The following is a 23,998-nucleotide window of genomic DNA, read 5'->3' as shown; positions in this document are numbered from 1 at the left end:
TGCCGCGGCAAGCGCCTTGCCGCGGCTGTTGTCTTGTCGGGTCCGGAAGCTTGTCGCTCACCGGGCCTTGCCGGGACGCGCGGCGCGTCGCGGCAAGTTCCTTGAAATGCCTTGGTTGGCCTTCCCAGCAAGCTCCTCTTGCCGGGGCCTTGTCTCCTGAGCTTAAATACTTTGTTCCTGAATGGCTCCAAAGGAACCATGGAGGGCCTCGACGGTCATCCGGCAAGCCTTGCCGCGGGGCGCTGCAACTGCCCGTGCACAAGTTTGGGATACTAGGTTACCCCTACTCTAGTACACCGACAGATTGCATCAAATCATCAACGATATGTTTGGTAAAAGCTTTATTTTGACTATAAGCATGAGGGGAATTTAACACGGATTGCAACAAGGAAATACAATCTATTAAAGAAAAATTATCATAATTAAATTCCTTGAAATCCAAAATAGTGGGTTCATTGCTATGTAAAGTTTTGACCTCTCCAACCCCACTTTTACCAATTTTTGCATCAATATCTAAAAACTCCGAATAATTGGGACGCCTTTTAACTGAAGTTGACTCATATCCAGTCCCATTATTATCAAGATTCATATTGCAAAACAAAGATTTAATAGGGGACACATCAATCACTTTTAGATCCTCATCATTATTTTCATGAAAACTAGAAGAACACGCTCTTACAAAGCAATCTTTCTTAGCACGCATCCTATTGGTTCTTTCTTTGCACTCATCAATGAAAATTCTCATGGCTTTGAGAGACTCATTGATATCATGCCTAGGTGGAATAGATCTAAGTTTCAAAGAATCAACATCAAGAGAAATTCTATCCACGTTCCTAGCCAATTCATCAATCTTAAGCAATTTTTCTTCAAGCAAAGCATTGAAATTCTTTTGAGAGATCATAAATTCTTTAACACTAGCCTCAAAATCAGAGGGAATCTTATTAAAATTTCCATAAGAGTTGTTGTAGGAATTACCATAATTATTAGAGGAATTACTACGAAACGACCTAGGATTAAATTTTCCTCTATACGCGTTGTTACCAAAATTATTCCTACCGACAAAATTCACATCCATAGATTCATTGTTATTCTCAATCAAAGTAGAGAAAGGCATATCATTAGGATCAATAGGAGCACTCTCACTAGCAAACAATTTCATAAGTTCATCCATCTTTCCACTCAAAACTTTAATCTCTTCTATCACATGAACCTTTTTACTAGTAGATCTTTCGGTGTGCCATTGAGAATAATTAACCATAATATTATCTAGGAGTTTAGTAGCTTCTCCTAAAGTGATTTCCATAAAAGTGCCTCCCGCGGCCGAATCTAAAAGATTTCTAGAAGCAAAATTCAACCCGTCATAATTTTTTTACATAATCATCCATAAATTTAATCATGAGTAGGGCAATTGCGAATCATTAATTCCATCCTCTCCCAAGATTGTGCAACATGCTCATGATCAAGTTGCTTAAAATTCATAATATCATTTCTAAGGGAGATGATCTTAGCGGGAGGAAAATACCTAGAGATAAAAGCATCTTTGCACTTATTCCATGAATCAATACTATTTTTAGGCAAAGACGAAAACCAAGTTTTAGCATGATCTCTAAGCAAAAACGGAAATAGCTTCAATTTAACAATATCATTATCCATCTCTTTATTCTTTTGCATATCACACAAATCAACAAAGTTGTTTAGATGAGTAGCGGCATCTTCACTAGGAAGGCCGGAGAATTGATCTTTCATAACAAGATTCAACAAAGCAGCATTGATTTCACAAGATTCAGCATCGTTAAGAGGAGCAATCGGAGTGCTAAGGAAATCATTATTGTTGGTATTGGAAAAGTCACACAATTTAGTATTATCTTGAGCCATCGTGACAAGCAGTCCAACACACAAGCACACAAGAGGCAAGCGAAAAAGAGGCGAACGGGAAAGAGAGGGCGAATAAAACAGCAAGGGTGAAGTGGGGGAGAGGAAAACAAGAGGCAAATGGCAAATAATGTAATGTTCGGGAGAAGAGTTTGTGACGGGTACTTGGTATGTCTTGACTTGTGCGAAGACCTCCCCGGAAACGGTGCCAGAAATCCTTCTTGCTACCGCTTGAGCACTGCGTTGGTTTTCCCTTGAAGAGGAAAGGGTGATGCAGCAAAGTAGCGTAAGTATTTCCCAGTTTTTGAGAACCAAGGTATCAATCCAGTAGGAGGTTACATGCAAGTCCCTCGTACCTACGCAAACAAACAAGAACCTCGCAACCAACGCGATAAAGGGGTTGTCAATCCCTTCACGTCCACTTGCGAAAGTGAGATCCGATAGAGATAAAAAAGATAAGATACATATTTTTGGTATTTTTATGATATAGATTGAAAAGTAAAGATTGCAAAATAAAGTAGATCGGAAACTTATATGATGGAAAATAGACCCCGGGGCCATAGGCTTCACTAGTGGCTTCTCTCACGATAGCATAAGTATTATGGTGGGTGAACAAATTACTGTCGAGCAATTGGTAGAAAAGTGCATAGTTATGAGAGTATCTAGGCATGATCATGTATATAGGCATCACGTCCGCGACAAGTAGATCGAAACAATTCTGCATCTACTACTATTACTCCACACATCGACCGCTATCCAGCATGCATCTAGAGTATTAAGTTCATAAGAACAGAGTAACACATTAGGCAAGATGACATGATGTAGAGGGATAAACTCAAGAAATATGATATAAACCCCATCTTTTTATCCTCGATGGCAACAATACAATACGTGCCTTGCTGCCCCTGCTGTCACTGGGAAAGGACACCGCAAGATTGAACCCAAAGCTAAGCACTTCTCCCATTGCAAGAAAGATCAATCTAGTAGGCCAAACCAAACTGATAATTCGAAGAGACTTGCAAAGATAACCAATCATACATAAAATAATTCAGAGGAGATTCAAATATTTCTCATAGATAAACATGATCATAAACCCACAATTCATCAGATCTTGACAAACACACCGCAAAAAGAGTTACATCAAATAGATCTCCAAGAAGATCGAGGAGAACATTGTATTGAGATTCAAAGAGAGAGAAGAAGCCATCTAGCTAATAACTATGGACCCGAAGGTCTTTGGTAAACTACTCACAACTCACCGGAGAGGCCTTGGCGTTGATGTAGAAGCCATCCGTGACCGATTCCCCCTCTGGCAGAGCGCCGGAAAAGGCCCCAAGATGGGATCTCACGGGTACAGAAGGTTGGGGCGGTGGAAATAGGGTTTCGTGGTGATCCTCGATGTTTTCAGGGTATGCAAGTATATATAGGCGAAGGAAGTCGGTCAGGGGAGCCACGAGGGGGCCACAAGGGTGGGGGGTGCACCCACCCCCCTAGGGCGCGCCCTGGACCCTTGTGGCTGCCTCGTTTACTTATTGATGTCCACTCCAAGTCTCCTGGATTGCGTTTGTTCCAAAAATATCTCTCGCCAAGGTTTCATTCCGTTTGTACTCCGTTTGATATTCCTTTTCTGCGAAACACCTAAATAGGCACAAAAACAGCAATTCGGGCTGGGCCTCCGGTTAATAGGTTAGTCCCAAAAATGACATAAAAGTGTATAGTAAAGCCCATAAACATCCAAAACGGGTAATATAATAGCATGGAACAATCAAAAATTGTAGATACATTGGAGACGTATCAGACACCGAGGGTACTGCTCTGCTATGATGGATGGTTCCGTTGTTGGAGCAGCTCTGGTGAGGAGTACAACGACGAGGCTGAAGTAGGACAAGACAAACAACGTTAATCTGAAGTGGACTCTAATATCATCTGCAATAGATGATTTAAAATACATCACCAAAAAGTGCTAGATGTAAAATGCATCAGCCGCGCCACGGCTGCTCCGACAGATTCTGTAAATACTGTTCACTCTGAACTTAACTGAAGAAACTAAATTTTACTGTCGAAATTGATTGAACTAGTAGCAGAGCATTGCAATAGATGTTTAGGGCTTTCGAGCACTAGTAGCAAAGAAGCAGTCATCTAAATGAGTAGCCGCTCAAGTAGGGAATGCACTAGCAGAGAGCAAATCGTGCAGCAGCACCGCGAGCGAGTGCTAAAGCAGCAACTGCTATAGTTGCTGGAGGTCGTGCAGAAGCAGCAGCAGCGCAAGCGAGAGCAAGAGCAGAATAGTAGCACGAACGAGAGCAAGAGCGGAGCAGCAGCGCGACCGACAGCAATAGCAGAGCCGAGCAGCAACACGACAAAAGCAAGAGCAGTGCAACAGCGCGACCGACAGGAAGAACGGAGCCGCAGCGCGAGCGAGAGTAGGAGCAGCAGCAGTGCGAGCGAGATCCGAAGCAGCAGCAGCTAGTGCCAGTGTGGAAGTCGCCGCCGATGAAGCAAGATCGAATAAAAGATAAAATGAAGTGGGCAGAACCTCCTTGGTGGCGCCGAGTAGGCCCTGGCTTCATCGGAGGAATTGGTGAGGGTGCTTTGGTTCCGGTGGGGCAGGTCAAGACGACACTGTAGGGATGGAGATGGCGCGATAGATAAGGCAAATATCGGGGCAGCTCCTTGGAGGTGGAGGATGGGGCGGCTGATCCGGCAGGACGACGAGATCAACGACGGATCCTCATCCGGTGCGGTGGATGAGGAACGACGAGCTGTTGCGATGGACGACGTCGTCCGGGAAGAGTCTCCGGCTGGGCGGCGGTCGGGAGGCCGATGGAGGAGCGTGGGGTTACAATGGTTTTGGCGGCCTCGGTGTACGAATGGGAGGGGAAGAAGGGAAAGGTAGGGGGAGCCATGGCTTAGGGACGCGCTTGTCTGAAATGTAGGGTAAGTTACGAATGTACCCCCACCGGTTTTGACCATGCGACATCAAGGCGACATTGCTAGTTGAGGGGTAGAAGGGGGATTTCACGCGTCTGGGCTGCGGGACTGATTTCAGATGAGGGAGTTTTCACGCGCATCGAAATTTCGAGATAACAAGGCGCGACACGGGTTGAAGAGGTGGGAGTTTCACAGCAGAAGAGACAAAAGATACTTGAGCTTAAAATTTGGGGATAACAAGGCGCGGAACCCATGTTCGGCAGAACAAACTAAACGTGTACAAAAAAACAATTCATACAAGACACAAGAGAGTCATGTCCCTTTTACTATATTGCTATAAATGGCATTGAAAAACTACAAGAAAAATGTAAAAAAAATCAGGAGAACAAGATTACCCTGTACAGTACCAAATCAATTCGCACTTCCCTCAACAACAACAAAAAACAAATCAATTCCTAACACAAGAAAGAGCCATGTCCGTTTTTATATGATTACAAATGCTCCGGTGAACCAAAGTTTACATTTTGTTAAATTTTGGAATTATTTCGGGTTCGTTTGGCCTTTTTATACATTAATTGAGTTTTTGGACATTTAGTGTGCATAATTCAAATTTGAACTGCAAGCACATGCTCCGGTGCACCAAAGTTGGTTGAAATATCACATGTGTGTCCTTGGGTGAATTTCTAGGTCCCATGCAAGGAATTGGAATGAAATTCAAACATCTGGGCTTCGTGACTCGGCTGAGAACAATGAGTAACTTGGTTTTTAAATTCCTGTAAATCCAAAACTCGCCTGGAAATCATGAAACTTGGCTTGCTGTCATGTCATGGCACAAACATGTTGTGGTAAAAAACATGGCTGAATTGGAACAAGTTTTTGTATAAGCTTCTTGCAAACCGGAGCTTCTCTCAAGAAGGCTCGTGGTTCTGAGAGGGAATGTGTCACCTTTGTGTGCGAAAGGATATACGCTGCCCCCCTTGATTTTCTATACGGAGGCAACATAGAACTATATGACTGTCATGTTAAATTTTGGGATTAGTCCGGGTTCATTTGGCCTTGTTTATACATTAATTGAGTTTCTCGTCATTGAATGTGCATAATTAAAATTTGAACTACAAGCACATGCTCCAGTGCACCAAAGTTGGTTGAAAAATAACATGTGTGTCCTCGGGTGAATTTCTAGGTCCCATGCAAGAAATGGGAATGAAAATCAAACATCTGGGCGTCGTGGCTCGGCCGAGAACATTGAGAAACTTGGTTTTAAAATTCTTGTAAATCCAAAACACGCCTGAAAATCATGAAACTTGGCATGGTTTCATGTCATGGTACTATCATGCCATGGTAACTTTTTTGGCCAATAGGACCTGTTTTGGTATAAACCTCTTCCAAACCGGAGCTTCTCTCAAGAAGGCTCATGTTTCTGAGAGGGAACGTGCCACCTTTGAGTGTGAACCGATATATGCTGCCCCCTTGATTTTCTTTATAGAGGCAACATAGAACTATATGAGTGTCGTGTTAAATTTTGGAATTATTCTGGGTTCGTTTGGCCTTTTTTATACATTAATTGAGTTTTTGGACATTTAATGTGCATAATTCAAATTTTAACTACAAGTACATGCTCCAGTGCACCAAAGTTGGTTGAAAAATCACATGTGTGTCCTCGGGTGAATTTCTAGGTCCCATGCATGAAATGGGAATGAAAATCAAACATCTGGGTATCGTGCCTCGGCCGAGAACATTGAGAAACTTGGTTTTAAAATTCTTGTAAATCCAAAACATGCCTAAAAATCATGAAACTTGGCATGGTGTCATGTCATGGTATTATCATGTTGTGGTAATTTTTTTGGCCGAATAGGAACAAGTTTTGGTATAAGCTTCTTGCAAACTGGAGCTTCTCTCAAGAAGGCTCGTGGTTCTGAGAGGGAATGTGCCACCTTTGTGTGCGAAATGATATACGCTGCCCCCCTTGATTTTCTTTACAGAGGCAACATAGAACTAAATGAGTGTCGTGTTAAATTTTGGAATTTTTCCGGGTTCGTTTGGCCTTTTTTATACATTAATTGAGTTTCTAGACATTTAATGTGCATAATTCAAATTTGAACTACAAGCACATGCTCCAGTGCACCAAAGTTGCTTGAAAAATCACATGTGTGTCCTCGGGTAAATTTGTAGGTCCCATGCAAGAAATGGGAATGAAATTCAAACATCTGGGCGTCATGGCTCGGCCGGAAACATTGAGAAACTTGGTTTTTTAATTCCTGTAAATCCAAAACTCACCTAATCATGAAACTTGGCATGCTGCCGTGACATGCCACTAACATGCTGTGGTAAAAACTTGACCGAGTTGGAACACGTTTTGGTATAAGCTTCTTGCAAAATGGAGTTTCTCTCTGTCGGTGTACAAAAGTAGGGGCTCTCCTTTTGACTCCTTTACTTGTGCATGGGCAGTCAGAGCCACGTGCCATGGCCGCACATGGCAGGGCAGAGGAGGGAAGCCGGAAGGAAGCCGAAGGCACGAGACAAACAAGGCAACATCAAGGACCAAGGCCAGAAAGTGCAGACAGGCAAAGCAGGTTTCCCCAGCAAGTCCCTTGCCGGGGCAACTCGCCCACACCAGCGGAGCGAGCCACCCTCGAGCCCACGGTTTCCAATGTCAACAACCACGTTGGACCAGGGCTCGGGAGGCACCTCCATGGTGGCATGCAGATCTTTGTGAAGACATGGAATGCTCAAGATCAGAAGGGGTTGAGAGGCAACAATCCTCACCAAGATCCTTACCGAAGAAACCCACAAGACCTCCGACAAGATCCTTGCCGGGGACGCCAGCGCGCCACGGCAAGGCCCTTGCCGGGCCACCCGACAAGACCCTTGCCAGAGGCGATAGCAGGGCCACTGCCAGGCCCGCACCAACCATATCCCCGTCGCCGTTCGCATGCAGCTGCCAGCCCAATCAGCAGGGCAGGCACCTGCATGGCAACATGCAGCTTCCAGGCCAACTCAGCACACACCTGCGTGGTGGTATGCAGATCTTCGTGGAGGCTCCACCATCGCGCCACCTCAGCTGCCTGCCTTCCTACATGGCACCGCATGCATCGCTGGCCAGGGCGCATGTCGAAGTGAGGAGGAGCAGCGACGGACAGGACGAGCCTCGCTCCCGTCCCCGATAAAGTGAAGGGACACCTAAGCCATGCATTAAAGGCATCTTGTCCTGTAATACGAGCGATAAGCTCGCAATATTGTAGGCTCTTTCCACCTCCTGTGTGCCACTGTGACAACCCCTTTCATCTATAAAAGGAGGCCCAAGGCATACAGGAAAAGGATTCGGCTCTTTGGAACCACGCAGCATCCATAGCTAGTTTGAGAGCTCAAGAACACTCAATACATCCACCAAGCAGGACTAGGGATTTACGCATCCTCGCGGCCCGAACCTGGGTAAACGATCTTGGTGTCAATTACTAATCCTGCTCTTCTATCAACCCTGCGCCCCACAACCGTAGTAGGGATTCTTGTGATCCCATAGGTGTCGTTTCCCACCGACATCTTTGGCGCGCCAGGTAGGGGGCGCAATTGTGAGAGTCTGGTCTAGTAGTTGGCCTAGTAGTTCTTCATCGCCACAGCTCCCACGGAGAAGGCGGCCAAGAGAGTGGCGCCGCCTGTGAGCATGGAGGGCGCCAGGGCGGCGACGAAAAAGCTAAGTCATGCCAAGCTTTAAACTCTTCTCCTTAATATAAGGTTATTGTCCTTGGAGATTCTTCCTATGTATGGAAAACCTGTACACAGAGGGGTCCTCCCGCGATTAGCAACTCCCTTGTTCTGTTTCGAGTCCACTCAACAGTCCAAGCGGCCGTGTCGAGAGTGGCAGGGTAGCCTTCCGCCATCGGCAACGCTCTCGACTCTGACTCGAGTCAAGCTTGACAGATCAGGCGGCCGTGCTAAGGGCGGTAAGGTGGTTCACCCGGCAGCAAGCGCACCCGGCAGGCTAATGGGGATCCGTCCTCAAGACGCCGCCCTGGGTTTATGCACCGGCAAGCCTACCCAGTTAACGTAGGGTGGACATACAAAGGAAAATCAAACAGGAAAATAACATGCATAATACCAAGAGTACTGCAGAGTTATGTTACATAAATTGCCGCCGCGGTTCTAACTAAAGATAGCAATTGTCTTGGTCGTGAACCTGCAGCGGTGATAAGGAACGGGGTGCCTAATCCCGGCGCTGGCCCTCCATCCTCTTGATTTTGTCGATGCGGCTGAGGATGGGCTTGATACGCTCATTGAGCGCCGTGATGTCGGCATCCTCTGGCAAGCTCTTTAGCGCGGCTTCGAAGTTGAGGTTAGGATGCCAGTGCGCTATCTTGGCAAGTACCTTGGTCATGACACCCCGGCAGAGCATCTGGGACTCCTTGGCCAGGGAGGCCGCCCGGTTGGAGTGGAGTCGCTCCAGGGCACCGACGACCCTTTCAAAGTACAGGGTCAGGTTGGCGTTGGGGCTCAGGCTCGTCTCCGGGGCGTACCTCGTGTCCGGCGTCCCCATGGTGCCCAGCTGTGTGGCGGCTGAGTTCGCAACGGCGACAAGGCATTCGAGCCAACGTTTCTCGCCTGCCACGTGGTCGTTGAGGTTGGCGGTATCGTTCATCCGCAGCTGCTTCTCGGTCTCCAGGTCCCTGGTCAGGATCCCCTCTCGGGCTTGGACCTCCGACAGCATCTTCTCGAGATCCCCTAGCTTCAGCTTGAGGTCTCTGATGGAGTCGCTGGCTTCGGAGAGTTCTCCGGCCTTGCTGACGAACGCGCCCTGTGCCTCCACCAGGGCGCTGTTGAGCGTGTCCTTCTCCTTGGACAGCTTCAAAACTTGCTCCTCCAGCTCCTTCACCTTGCCGGCGTGAACCAGAGCCTGGGCATTGAGTGCCTCCCGATGCCTCTGCTCCAGCTCTTGGGTCCGCCACACAACAAGATTATCCACCTCTTCATCCTTGCCGCGAAGCGTGGCGGCAAGCTTCTCCTCGCGCGCGGCAAGATCCTCCTCCTGGGAGTTCAGTGCGGCCTCGCGCTGGGTCCGGGCGGCTTCGGCTTTGGCGGCCAAGTTCTTCGCCGTCTCTTGGGCCTTCTCGATGTCGGCCAACTTCATGGTGAGCTCCACGTCACGCATGGCTACCTCACCCTGGACGGCCTTCAGCTCGTCTTGAGCCTAGCGGAACCAGTCCTGCGCCTCGGTGATGCGCCCCTTGAAGTTCGCCTCCGCCTTCTCCACCACCATCGTCCTGGACTTGGCCTTGTCCAAACGAGCACGGTGGAGCGCCTGGAGCTTCCAAAAGCTAGCGCCCATGGCCTAGAGCAACCGCTCCTCCTGGGAGCCGTCGCCACCAACGCCCGGCTCATCGACGACATCGACCCCGCCAGCGGCAAGCACCTCCTCGTCGAACACCTCTCCCTCAAGGGGAGCCCTAGTGCTCGATGCGCCTAGGAGGTGGACGAAGAGGCCGTCGCTCACCCTGATGTACCCGCTGGAGCCAGAGGCAGCGAAGGAGAAGGGAAGGTCGTCAAACACCACCTCCTCGGCAGCAGCCTTGCCGGCTTCCCCGGCAGTCCCCTTGCCGGGTTCTTCGGCGGGCTCCTTGATGGCGGCCTCAGCAGCGCCCTCGACGCTCTCCTCGGTAGCGATCTTCTCGGCCTGCACCATGGCATCCGCAACGACGTCCTTGATGACGGTGTCGATGTCCTCTGAGTCCATCGAGGAGGGGTCTTGATGCCAAGAAGGAGACAGGGCGGGGCTGAGATCAAAAGCCAGTAAGGAAAAGAAGAAAATAAGGACGCAAGCGGAAATGGAGGGAGAGTGGCCTACCCATGCCGAGCCGAGAGGCAGAAGTCCCTTCTCTGCCAAGGTTTGGCTTCGAGGCGAAGCCACCGGCGCCCGTGTCCTCCTCCTCCTCCTCCGTGTGCATGGCCTCGGCACTTGGTGCCCTTGCCGGGGACGCCCCTCGGGGAGGCGTGGTCGACGGGGGCGACACGATGGGAGAAGCCCTCTGCGGCTCCCCTTGATGCTGCTCCCCTCCTACATCCATGACAGGGTCAATACCAAAGCATCGTGCATTGCGCACATTGATGAAGGATGGGTGATGGACTCAGGCTGGGGGCTGGGCTGGGGGCTGCTGTCTGGGTTGCTCAACACCACCAGTGGCGTGCTGGAGGTGTCTGCCGGGGGCTGGCCACTCGTTGAAACCCTGGCCCTCTTCTCCCTCTGGGCCAGCGTCTCTACGTCCCTACAAGATAAGCACAATTCAGAATAGGCAACACCCTTGGAGGAACACAAAAAAAGAGAGCAGGGAGAAAGCAAAGCTTACTCTTCCTCCTCCTCCTCCTCTGTTGCTTTCCTCTTCCTCTCCGGGATGAGGGGCCCAAGGTCGAACGTGATCCCCGCGCTGATGTTTGCCGGTGAAGGGGGAGGCGATGGCATCCGGGCACGCTTGGACGACGAAGAAGCAGCTGCCTTCTTCTTCGCCGCCACAGCCTTCGCCGCCTTCTTCGTCGCCACCGCCCTCGTCTGGTGCACAGGCGCCTCCTGGGCCTGTCACAGCTGCACACCCCGGTCAGGGCGGACCGGCTCGCCGGAGGAGGCCCGTCGCAGGACTCGCCCTCTTCCGGCAATTGGAGGGTCGACGGTCACGGTCTTCTGCCCCTCGCCCTCCTCCTTCGATGACTCGCCGACCACGTTCTCGACAAGGGGAGCCCCGATGCCGGCGCTGCTGGCCTCCCCAGCAGCTGCCGCCCATCGGGCGAGCTCTTCTTCCACCGCTTCCGCCGCGGCCGTGTCCTCCACGTCGCCGGCGCTGCCGGCCTCCTCAAGGAGCTTTGCCTCCTCCTCGGCAAGCCTTGCATCCTCCACCCTGGCGGCGATGTAGTCCAGTTCCACTGGAGAGGTATCCTGGATAAGCCACGGCTCGGCGATAATGTACACCTCATGCAAGGTGTCGAAGAACTCCTGCACCTTGAGCTCGTCCAGCTCGACCCAGTTCGGGTCAAGGCCATGCGCGTTGAAGAGCGGCATCATGGCGATGATCTCAGACCAGCGGGAGTTGTTGCTCAGCGGGACCACTCCCGCCGGCAGCTTGAAAACGGGCTCCTTGGCAATCTTGCCGGCCTTCGCGGTAGCCCTTGCGACCGTGCCGGACCACTCCACCTCGCCTTCGTCACTAACCTTGAGCTGGAAGATCCGTTGGAGAGATGGGCGTGCCTCAGCACTGTCAGGTTGTTGTCGAGGCCAGGGCGGAGCCTCATGATGTCGGCAACGTTCACGAAAAGCCAGGCCGGCCTCCCCTTGTCATGCAAGGGAGCAATTAGGCGGCGGATGAAGTCCACCCCGATCATTTCGAGGGTGAGCCCAGCCTGAGTAAGCCGAAAAATCCTGGTGGTGGCGATCGTGAGCTTCGCGTCGTCGGCATCGACGTCGCCCCAATCGCTTCCACGGACCGGCAGCTCCTAGCAAACCTCGCAAAATGCTGGCGGGTCCTTCTCTTCAATCCAGCACCACTGGCCCCGCCATTCTTCCCACCTCTTCTTCGTGGTGCCGTCCGGGTACGCCCTCTTGGCCCTCGGGATCCAGGCGATGCAACCAGAGATGGCGCCCCCTTTTTGGATCCGAGGGGAGAAGTAATGGCGGAAGAGCGCCGTGTTGGGGTGCACCCCGGCGAAGCCCTCGCAGAGGTGTGCGAAGAGAGCCATGCACACCACGACATTCGGGGTGAAATCTAGAAGGCAGAAGCCGTAGGTGTGCATGATATCCTTGAAAAAATCAGAGAAGGGGGGGCATAGCCCGCAAGAGAAGTAGTCGACGAAGAAGGGGTACCGATTTGGGGCGGCCCCGGCGCTGGCAGGGACGACGTGCATGGCTGGATGCCCTATCTTCTCTCCTCCCATTTTCACCCCCCACAGATCTTTGAAGAACTCCCGGAGCTCGGGCACCTCGACCGTCGAGGGAAAGTAGGCGAACTGCGCCCGTCGCGCCACCAACTTGCTCTCCGGCTGCTCCGCCGCCCCGGCGTCTTTAGCCACTCCTTTGCTTTTGGTGGACTTGGGCGCCATGGAGGTTGCAAGAGGCAAGAGAGCAGAGGATGGCGGAAGCACGGCAATGATGGACAGAAACAGGGGGCTCGAGAAGGAGGAAGAAAGGGGGTGGTGGTTCTGAGATTGGAGAAGGCGCAGGGAGGGTAAAGTGAGCAGCACGCCCGCGGTTATTCCTTTTTGCGGGGAAGGCACGGGCCGCCTCCTTTCCCATTAACTGCGATACGGTGCATGCATGCGGGAACCGTCCCACGCATGCCTCCCACGTCACGCACGCTCCACCACGACGCGCGTTCAATGCGGGTCGTGGGGAAGCGCAGCAGACGGAACAGGTACCATGGTAAAATCCGCCCCGCCTGCCCGCGCACCGTTCTAGGCCTGGCCCAACAACGTGTCGCGCTTATGTATGGCCCATGCCCAGGGGCTCCTGTCGGTGTTCAAAAGTAGGGGCTCTCCTTTTGACACCTTTACTTGTGCACGGGCAGTCAGAGCCACGTGCCATGGCCGCACATGTCAAGGCAGAGGAGGGAAGCAGGTAAGAAGCCGAAGGCACGAGACAAACAAGGCAACATCAAGGACCAAGGCCACAAAGTGCAAACGGGTGAAGTAGGTTTCCCCGGCAAGGCCCTTACCGAGGCAGCCTCTGCAGCCCCGGCAAGCCCCTTGCCGGGGCAACTCGCCCACACTAGCGGAGCGAGCCACCCTCGAGCCCACGGTTTCCAATGTCAACAACCATGTTGGACCAGGGCTCGGGAGGCACCTCCATGGTGGCATGCAGATCTTTGTGAAGACATGGAATGCTCAAGACCAGAAGGGGGTTGAGAGGCAACAATCCTCACCAAGATCCTTACCAAAGAAACCCACAAGACCCCCGGCAAGATCCTTGCCGGGGATGCCAGCGCGCCATGACAAGACCCTTGCCAGGCCACCCGACAAGACCCTTGCCAGAGGCGACAACAGGGCCACTGCTAGGCCTGCACCAACCATATCCTCGCCACCGTTCGCATGCAGCTGCCAGCCCAACCAACTGGGTAGGCACCTGCGTGGCAACATGCAGCTTCCAGGCCAACTCAGCACACACCTGCATGGCGGCATGCAGATCTACGTGGAGGCTCCACCGCCGCGCCACCTCAGCTGCTTGCCTGCCTACATGGCACCACATGCATCGCTGGCCAGGGCGCGTGTCGAAGCGAGGAGGAGTGGCGACGGACTGGACGGGCCTTGCTCCCGTCCCCGATAAAGTGAAGGGACACCTAAGCCATGCATTAAAGGCATCTTGTCCTGTAATACGAGCGATAAGCTCACAATACTGTAGGCTCTTTCCACCTCCTGTGTGCCAGTGTGACAGCCCCTTTCGCCTATAAAAGGAGGCCCAAGGCATATAGGAAAAGGATTTGGCTCTTTCAAACCACGCAACATCCATAGCTAGTTCGAGAGCTCAAGAACACTCAATACATCCACCAAGCAGGACTAGGTTTTACGCATCCTCGCGGCCCGAACCTGGGTAAACGATCCTGGTGTCAATTACTAATCCTGCTCTTCTCACAACCTCGCGCCCCGCAACCGTAGTAGGGATTCTTGTGATCCCATAGGTGTCGTTTCCCACCGACACTCTCAAGAAGGCTCGTGGTTCTGAGAGGGAACATGTCACCTTTGTGTGCGAAACGATATACGCTGCCCCCTTGAATTTCTTTACAGAGGCAACATAGAACTATATGACTGCCGTGTTAAATTTTGGGATTAGTCCGGGTTCATTTGGCCTTGTTTATACATTAATTGAGTTTCTGGTCATTTAATGTGCATATTTCAATTTTGAACTACAAGCACATGCTCCATTGCTCCAAAGTTGGTTGAAAAATAACATGTGTGTCCTCAGGTGAATTTCTAGGTCCCATGCAAGAAATGGGAATGAAATTCAAACATCTGGGCATCGTGGCTGGCTGAGAACATTGAGAAACTTGGTTTTAAAATTCTTGTAATAAAACACACAACCAAAAATCATGAAACTTGACATGATGTCATGTCATGGTACTCTCATGCCGTGGTAAAAAATTGGCTGAATTGGAACAAGTTTTGGTATAAGCTTCTTGCAAACCGGATCTTCTCTCAAGAAGGCTCGTGGTTCTGAGAGGGAACGTGCCACCTTTGTGTGCGAAACAATATACGCTGCCCCCTTGATTTTCTTTACAGAGTCAACATAGAACTATAAAGAGTGTCGTGTTAAAGTTTGGAATTATTGCGGGTTCGTTTGGCCTTCTTTATACATTAATTGAGTTTCTGGTCATTTAATGTGCATAATTTAAATTTGAACTACAAGCACATGCTCCAGTGCACCAAAGTTGGTTGAAAAATCACATGTGTGTCCTCGGGTAAATCTAGGTCCCATGCAAAAAATGGGAACGAAATTCAAACATCTGGGTGTCATGGCTCGGCCGGAAACATTGAGAAACTTGGTTTTTAATTCCTATAAATCCAAAACACACATGAAAATATGTAACTTGGCTTGTTGTCATGACATGGCACCAACATGTTGTTGTAATTTTGTTGTCCGATTTGCGAAGACGCACACATTAACAATCAACAAACTTATTTTGGAACAAGTGCTGTCACGCTACAATCGTAAACACAAGTATTATTGAAACCGTGGGCGTTCTACTTACCATTTACTTACCGCCATGTGTCCCCTTTTCTTATTAGCTAGGAGGCGCCATGCAGGGTAGCTATTTGAGTACGTGGGAGGCGTGCGATTAGACCCCTGTGTGTGCTTATCGGGAGGAGAGCCCTTTGACCTCCATCTGCCGCCCACCTCTCTCCCAAGGTCTCCATTAAAGTCGTCCGAGCCCTTGTTTAATGGCGTGGCTATGTCTCACTCGACTGAGATTTAAGATCCGATGGATGTTGATGTAAGATCCGATGGACCTATATAGCATCTACTGCGACTTATAGCAAGACTGATGAATATATAAGGACAACGACAGTGGATAATAATTGTCTTACATATCTAGGAAGATAATTAAAAAAGCCACATGCGGCTACGCCCAAAATACACAAGGGCAAAAGAAGAAGGAAGATGCATACAATGATCTGGCTCGCTGATCTCTACTTTCTCGATGCGCTGTAGGTTGTAGAGACTAGTGCTCGTGGCGAGCGATGATGATGTCTTTCATCAGTTTCATGTCCTTAATACACTGGTCGGCAGCAACCACAGATTCCTCCACCAGCCTTTCACGCTCGATGCCGAGCATGGCATTCTCGTCCATAAGTTTCTTGACAACGACGCCCGTCCTCTTCAACAAGGCAGCGGTTTCCTCCGCCTCCTTCGCCCTTTCGGCGATCTTTGCCCTCAGCAGGTCGCGCTCGGGCCGGAGGTTCGCATTGCCCTCCCCTACTTGCCGGATGACGCTGGTAGCCTGTTCAAACGAGCCATTCATCTCATCCTACAGCTTCATCCAGCCGGAGATCTGATCTATCAGGCTATGGATGATCACATGCATTCGCCCATAAGAGTCCTCGCCTGCCCGCGAGACATTTTCCCAGGCTGCCACGACGCGGGAGGACATCTCTGCTGCATTCGTGACGTGGCAGGACATCTCTGCTGCTTCGGCGACACGACCGGACCAGTCCGCTGCATCGATGGCGTGGCGGGACCTCCGTGCTGCTTTGGTGGCACAATGTGACCTCTGTGCTGCTACTACTACGCGGTGGGAAATGTCGGCTGCTTTGTGGCTAGGCGGGACATCTCTCGTGCTTCCGCTTCGATGCTCTCCTCTCTGATATGTCTCCAACGTATCTACTTTTCCAAACAGTTTTGGCCTTGTTTTGGACTCTAACTTGCATGATTTGAATGGAGCTAACCCGGACTGACGCTGTTTTCAGCAGAATTGCCATGGTGTTATTTTTGTGCACAAATAAAAGTTCTCGGAATGACCTGAAACTTCACGGAGTCATGTTTTGGAATTAATAAAAAATATTGGCGAAAGAATCAATAGAAGGGGGCCCACAACCTGTCCACGAGGGTCCAGGGCGCGCCCCCTGCCTTGTGGGTTCCCTGGATCCCCACCGACCTCAACTCCAACTCTATATATTCACGTTCGGGGAGAAAAAAATCATAGAGAAGGATTCATCGTGTTTTACGATACGGAGCCACCGCCAAGCCCTGTTCTTCCTCGAGAGGGCTGATCTGGAGTCCGTTTGGGGCTCCAGAGAGGGGAATCCGTCGCCATCGTCATCATCAACCATCCTCCATCACCAATTTCATGATGCTCACCGCTGTGCGTGAGTAATCCCATCGCATGTTTGCTGGACGGTGATGGGTTGGATGAGATTTACCATGTAATCGAGTTAGTTTTGTTAGGGTTTGATCCCTAGTATCCATTATGTTCTAAGACTGATGTTGCTATGACTTTGCCATGCATAATGCTTGTCCGGGCTCGAGTGCCATGATTTCAGATCTGAACCTATTATGTTTTCATGAATACATGTGAGTTCTTGATCCTATCTTGCAAGTTATAGTCACCTACTACGTGTTATGATCCGGTAAACCCCGGAGTGACCATAGTCGGGACACTTCCCGGTGATGACCGTAGTTTGAGGAGTTCATGTATTCACTAAGTGCTAATGCTTTGGCCCGGTACTCTATTAAAAGGAGGCCTTAATATCCCTTAGTTTCCAATAGGACCCCACTGCCACAGGAGGGTAGGACAAAAGATGTCATGCAAGTTCTTTTCCATAAGGAAGTATGACTATATCTGGAATACATGTCTACATTACATTGATGAACTGGAGCTAGTTCTGTGTCACCCTATGTTATAACTATTGCATGATGAATTGCATCCGACATTATTATCCATCATTGATCCATTGCCTACGAGCTTTTCACATATTGATCTTTGCTTAGTTACTTCTCCGCTGCTATTGTTACTTATGCCACCGTTACCGTTACTTCCATACTACTTTGATACTAAATACTTTGCTCCAGATATTAAGTCTTTCAGGTGTGGTTGAATTGACAACCCAGCTGCTAATACTTGAGAATATTCTTTGGCTCCCCTTGTGTCAAATCAATAAATTTGGGTTGAATACTCTACCCTCGAAAACTGTTGCGATCCCCTATACTTGTGGGTTATCAAGACCTTTTTCTGGCACCGTTGCCAGGGAGCATAGCTCTATTCTTTGAGTCACTTGGGATTTATATCTGTTGATCACTATGAGGAATTTGAAAGATGAAAGAACCAAGATTTTTCCCTCGACTACGAGGGGAGGTAAGGAACTACCATCTAGCTTCGCACTTGCACTACAAAAAAATACACTTCCGTGATGATGCGTGTTTGTCACAGTAGGTCGCGTTTTTTGTCATGCATGTACATCCGTGACGAATTTATGACAGAATCAAGATAGTCATACCTGTGCTGTCATAGAAGTGTTCCATGACATTACCAAAATTATCATCACGGAAGTGTCCATTTCCATGACGATAAATCGCGCGTCACAGAAGTGCTTTCTCAAGGGTGACCGACACGTGGCATCCACCGTAACGGAACGCCGTTAAGCTATCGGGTCGGGTTTTGGATCCGATAACCCGTTAACAGCCCCGACCAATGGGGATTTTCCACGTGTAAAATCATCATTGGCTGGAGGAGACACGTGTCAGGTCTGCGCTGGCACAGGTGTCACTCATCCAATGGGCGAGGCGCGCCTATGATGTTGACACGTGGACCGGCCCATCAAGTTTAAATGGGCCGACCCAACTAAAGGCCCATAAGATTTTGCAGACCATAATGGCCCGGCCCAGGTAAAGGCCCACAAGATTTTGCGAACCATAATGGGCTGGCCCAGCTAAAGGCCCACAAGATTTTGCGGGCCATAATGCGCCGGCCTAGGTAAAGGCCCACAAGATTTTTGTGTGCCATAATGGGCCGGCCCAGGTAAAGGCCCACAAGATTCTTGCAGATCGTAATGGGCCGGCCCAGCTAAAGGCCCATGAGATTTCACCGACATTAATGGGCCAGCCCAGCTGTAGGCCCACAAGATTTTGAGGACCCTAGTAGGCCGGCCTATTAACTGGGTGCCATGTTTTGGGCCAAATGCCGACCCATATTTGATCCGGTCCATTAATGGCTTGCCATGTTCCGGGCCTAATAGTGGCCCATATGAGATCCGGCCCGTTAAAAGCCTACCATGTTCTGGGCCAAATTAAGGCCCAAATCAGGTCCAGCCCTTTAAGAGGCTATGGGCTCAATTATGGCCCATATCAGATTCGGCCCGTCAACTGGACACTATGCTTTTGGGCCCACTTGCTAAAGGCCCACTTAGTAATTCGGCCTGATATTAGTTTTGGCCTCTTAAGGGCCCGTTTAACATTTCAGCCCTATATTAATTTCGGCTTGTTAAATGCCCGTCATATAGTTGGGCCTAACTACGGCCCGGTTTGCATCCGGCCTGCTCACAGCTGATATCTGATTGGGCCATACAAGGACCGAGACAATTTTGGCCTGTTAAAAGCTCGTGATTTGATTCGCACAATCATGGGCCAGGGTTCATTTCGGGCTGCTGCCGGCCCATTAGCTGTTCGACACGTTTCAGGCCCAACCTACATCGTGATTGCATGACGGCCCGATTATGTACCGTAATTTTATGGTTTGGCCGGTTTACTGCGAAGACAGGATATATATACAGTAAAATAACTGTAGCATCGTGAATAAGAAAAAACCTAGACTATACAATAAAGAAATTACAGCATATTACATCCACTAGGCATCAAAGTTCGCCACTATGATAATAAAGCACAAGCAGACAGCAGATTACATACACTGGGCATCAAAGATTGCCACCAGTGCAAATAAACATGCCGACAAAATAATATACAAAACCGACAGCACTTCAATAGAGTTCAAGAAAGGTTAGCCCTGCTGGGGAGCTGCAACGCATGCAGCTGAGCAAGATGATGAGACTGCACTTGTTCAACAATTAAATCTTCCTCACTCTGAAAGATAAACAAGCAGACAAATGACAGGTTTTGTACATAAAAGTATCAGTGCTGACAATTCATCACATTTCTTACTGACGAATAAAGTGACACAGTTTAAAATTGCATTAACACAATATGGTATTGTTCAGGTCAAGACATGGCAGGAAATGACACTGTGAAGGAGTTGGCAGCTTCACGACACCACTGGATTACAGATCAAGAACTCATAAGTATCAATGGTTAGTGTGCTGTCAATTTATCCCATTTCAGATTGGCAAATAAAGAGACAGTTTAAATAATACTCCCTCCGTCCGGAATTACTTGTCATCAAAATGGATGTGTCTAGAACTAAAATAGATTTAGATACATCCATTTCAATGACAAGTATTTTCGGACGGAGGGAGTAGTAGAATGATATGACATTGTTCATAGTTAAGACATTGTAGAATATGACATTGTGCTGTAGTGGGTAGGTTCACCACACCACTGGATTACAGATGAAGAACAGAAGCATATATGCAGTGCAAAATAAGATCACTTGCTATGTATAGTTTAATTTACATGGTATGAAGAAGGAACTTGGTTGTACAACTGAAAACTTAAATTGAGAAAGGACAAACTTTTGTTTATGAACTACATAATAAACTTTAAACATGCAATTTGATGCAAACACCAAAAATAAACAGCTGTTGCAGTCATGCCTAACCAAATATATACAACAAAGTTTGAAGGCTTGAGATGGACAAACTTACATTATTGGTGAAGACACACTCTATAAAGGCCTTGTCCATGCTGATGGGGGGGGGGCAATTCAAGAAGTTTACCACCGAATCTTCTTCATAAGCATTGCCTTTATTCTACATTTTGTTAAGAGTAAATATAGATGTGATAATATACGAAAAATGGAGAATATTTAAGATAAGATGAAGAGTGATGCTACATAACCAAGTAGCTATAAATGTAAGTGCAGCGATACAGGCAAAAGGTACAGCCAAGAGCAATGCACAACTAAACTTCTTCAATACCAACCTTATGGTAAGAGTAAATATAGATTTGATGTGTAGAAAATGGAGGGCAAAGGAAAATAAGTTGCAGAGTGATGGTACATGAACAACTACCTGTCATTATAAGTACACTGATAAAGGACAACATGTACTTACAAGAACAATACAGAGCTAAAAAAACATTGGCATTGGATATATTCTACACTAATGTAACCATTCATATAGATCAGATAATTTGGAGCGAACAATTGATAAGCAAGCTATCATGCATACTGCTGTCACATAATGAACCAGGTATGTATGCAAGTATAGTGATACAGGACAACAGGTACTAACAAGAGCAAAGCAGCGGGCAGCATATTTGCGATATCCTGTCGTTCTTTTCAAACCGTAATTCTTCTTCGAGCAGATTTCCTGCAAAAAAGATCCGTAAGGCACATGCGGAAAAGTAGAAGTTCAAATTGTCGTGTGATTTCATAGACAATACCTCATCTTGGGAACGAGACCAGTGCATAACAAGGTTTTTCCATTCAATGCCTTCTAAATTTAGCACAAGAGACTTCACCGGAAATTCATTTATAGACTTGCCATCAAAGTGTGATTTCCTCAGGTAACACCGATACTACTGCAATGCTTCCTTGAAAAGTACAAGCAAGCTTTGCTCGTCATGACTATCCAGATTGACCCTCGCCTAGTTACAACAATGTAATGTAAATCATTGATGTGTTCAATCAGCAGAAAACAGGAAAATAATAACCATGAATAATAGCACTTACACGTAAGTTGGACAGGAAGATGTGAAAATGGTGTTTGTCTTCACAATAATCTTCCCATGATGGGAATATATGCACGTAGTCCCTAACAACATTGAAAGCATTGTCTTTTAAACAGGGAATAAATGGAATGGGGTTCCAATCTGCAGGAATTGGCCGTCTCTGCAGTTGGGATAGGTCTTCGGCTGGTGGACTTGCTGTACTTTTTGCTGGAGTGGGATTTTTCTGTGGTACAGCTGGTGCTACGGCAAATTAAATCGGTATACCTTTTGCTGGAGTGCAGGTCCTGCGTGGTGGGGCTAGTGGTGTGTCCAATGAAGTATGGGTATAGTCTGCTAGAGTCGGTCCTATGTTTTGTGTCACTGGTTGTACAACCAATATAAGTGGGGTGCTGTCTGATTTCTCCGGCACCACCACGTTTTTCAAGGACTTTGCCGGTGCTCCTTCAGGTTCGGCAATCACCCTCTTCCTTTTTTATGTCTGATGCACACGAACAACATTTGAGTGGAAAAACATGGTATGATGACAGATGGAATATGTATTGATAATGGATGGGCATGGCATCTCGACATATATGATGAGTAAACTAAGCAGATGGCGGTGCAACAAAGTAGTAGAAATGCAAGACAACATATGCAAGATACCCGCAATCAATAAAACATTGCCAAATTAGAACAGGCACCTTGATGGGTGAACAGGACAGGCCATTTGCCTTTGACTCCTCGAGGTTAGAATAGTCATTAGGATCATATTCTGAACAAGAGTCCACAGGTGGGGAGCGTATGAGTTTCATTACATCCAGAATGGCACTCAGTGCCTTGGTGCCAATTTTGTAAGTCATTGCAGTGTTTAGCTTTAAGAGTGGAATGCTGCTAGTGCGACACAAAGCAGCTACACAGATCATAGTGTAGATATAACGGGAAAACCTTAAGCATCAGAGTAAAATCAGCAAAGTGGAACTTGCTGGAATATATGTGCCAGTATTGCCGGTACGGCTAGAAAGGCTTCGGATACCAGCTCTCTTCAAGTGAAGGTGCGGTACTGTTAATATCAGTGTAACTCTCAAAGGCGACACAGCTTTGCGCATTTCCTTGCTATTCTTATAGGATTCAAGTGGGCAGGCCACTACAAATCCTATTCCTATGTTTACAAGATCCTACGAATCAAAGAGGCTCAAAGTGTCCATCACAACCGACCATATAGACCTCTACACTGCAAATGTCCCTGCTCATCTTCAGTACAAGGAGCATACTTTACTACTAGCATACTCCCTCCTTTCAAAAATATAAGTCTTGGTAGAGATTTCCACTATGGATCACATACAGATGTATGCAGATAAATTTTAGAGTGTAGATTCACTCATTTTGCTCCATATGTAGTCCATGGTGGAACCTATACAAAGACTTGTATTTAGGAACGGAGAGAGTCCATATTAAAGAAGAACGGAAGAGGAACATGGTAAAGAAGAGCAAGCAGATTTTGGATAATAAAATGTTGGTTGCGCAGTGCCCACGCGTGATGAACCAGAGCGCATTAAGTATGCAACTCCCAGCTGTCTCTCGACCATTTCAGGCGGTTGGATGAAGATCCTACATCTCCTAACCCTTCTTCTTCCTCGTCTCTGATTCTTCCCATACAGAACACCGCATGGGCCGCCGGCCGGACCACCGGCCCCCACCGCCTATGTTCCTCCGCCACCCCCACCCCCACCCGCGCCCCAACCCCCACCCGTGTCGAGTTTTCTTCGTTCGGCGAGGCCCCACAACCACTCGAGCCCCTTGGATCGCACCGGCGAACTCCAGCGAGCTCTGAAAAATCGACTGACCCAATTTTGAAATTTAGTCTACTGTGATTTAACTAGTGTGGAATATAAAATGGGAAAACCATAAGCATTGGGAGTATAGTGTTGAGCGTGCCATGGCAGATCTAAAGGTGCAAACCGGACAAAGGCAACTTCGCAACCAAGACAAGAAATCAGAGTAAAGCAGTGGCGATCTATTTTCTTGCTGCGATAAATAAGTTGAGCAAATACGATAGAGTACCGCCTCTGGTGCGGCGCCGTGTACGCATTTGCTGAAAATTTAACGATGCTGCGGTAGCGATGGCTGTCGGCAGCGTGGAAGCAGATCTAGGAGGGTAGACGATGGCGGTGGGGCACGGTGGATGAGACGATCGTAGGAGCAGCGCCGGCAAGGTGGACGACGGCGGGGATGAAGCGAGAGGACGGGATGCAAGGATCCCGGTCCGAAGGCATGGATGAGAGAGGTCGATCTCTTGTAATGGACGGCGGCGTCGGGGTATCAGCTCCGGCATGGTGGAGGAGGACGGCGGTGGATGGGGTGGCGGACAGCGGCAGACGGAGGAGGGTGGGGTGGAGAGGGTGTTTTGGCGCCCACGGA

Source organism: Triticum dicoccoides, chromosome 2B (assembly GCF_002162155.2).
Source record: "Triticum dicoccoides isolate Atlit2015 ecotype Zavitan chromosome 2B, WEW_v2.0, whole genome shotgun sequence".
Classification (NCBI taxonomy): domain Eukaryota; kingdom Viridiplantae; phylum Streptophyta; class Magnoliopsida; order Poales; family Poaceae; genus Triticum; species Triticum dicoccoides.
The sequence above is the reverse complement of the archived record's forward strand: the minus strand, read 5'-3'. Positions refer to the sequence as shown.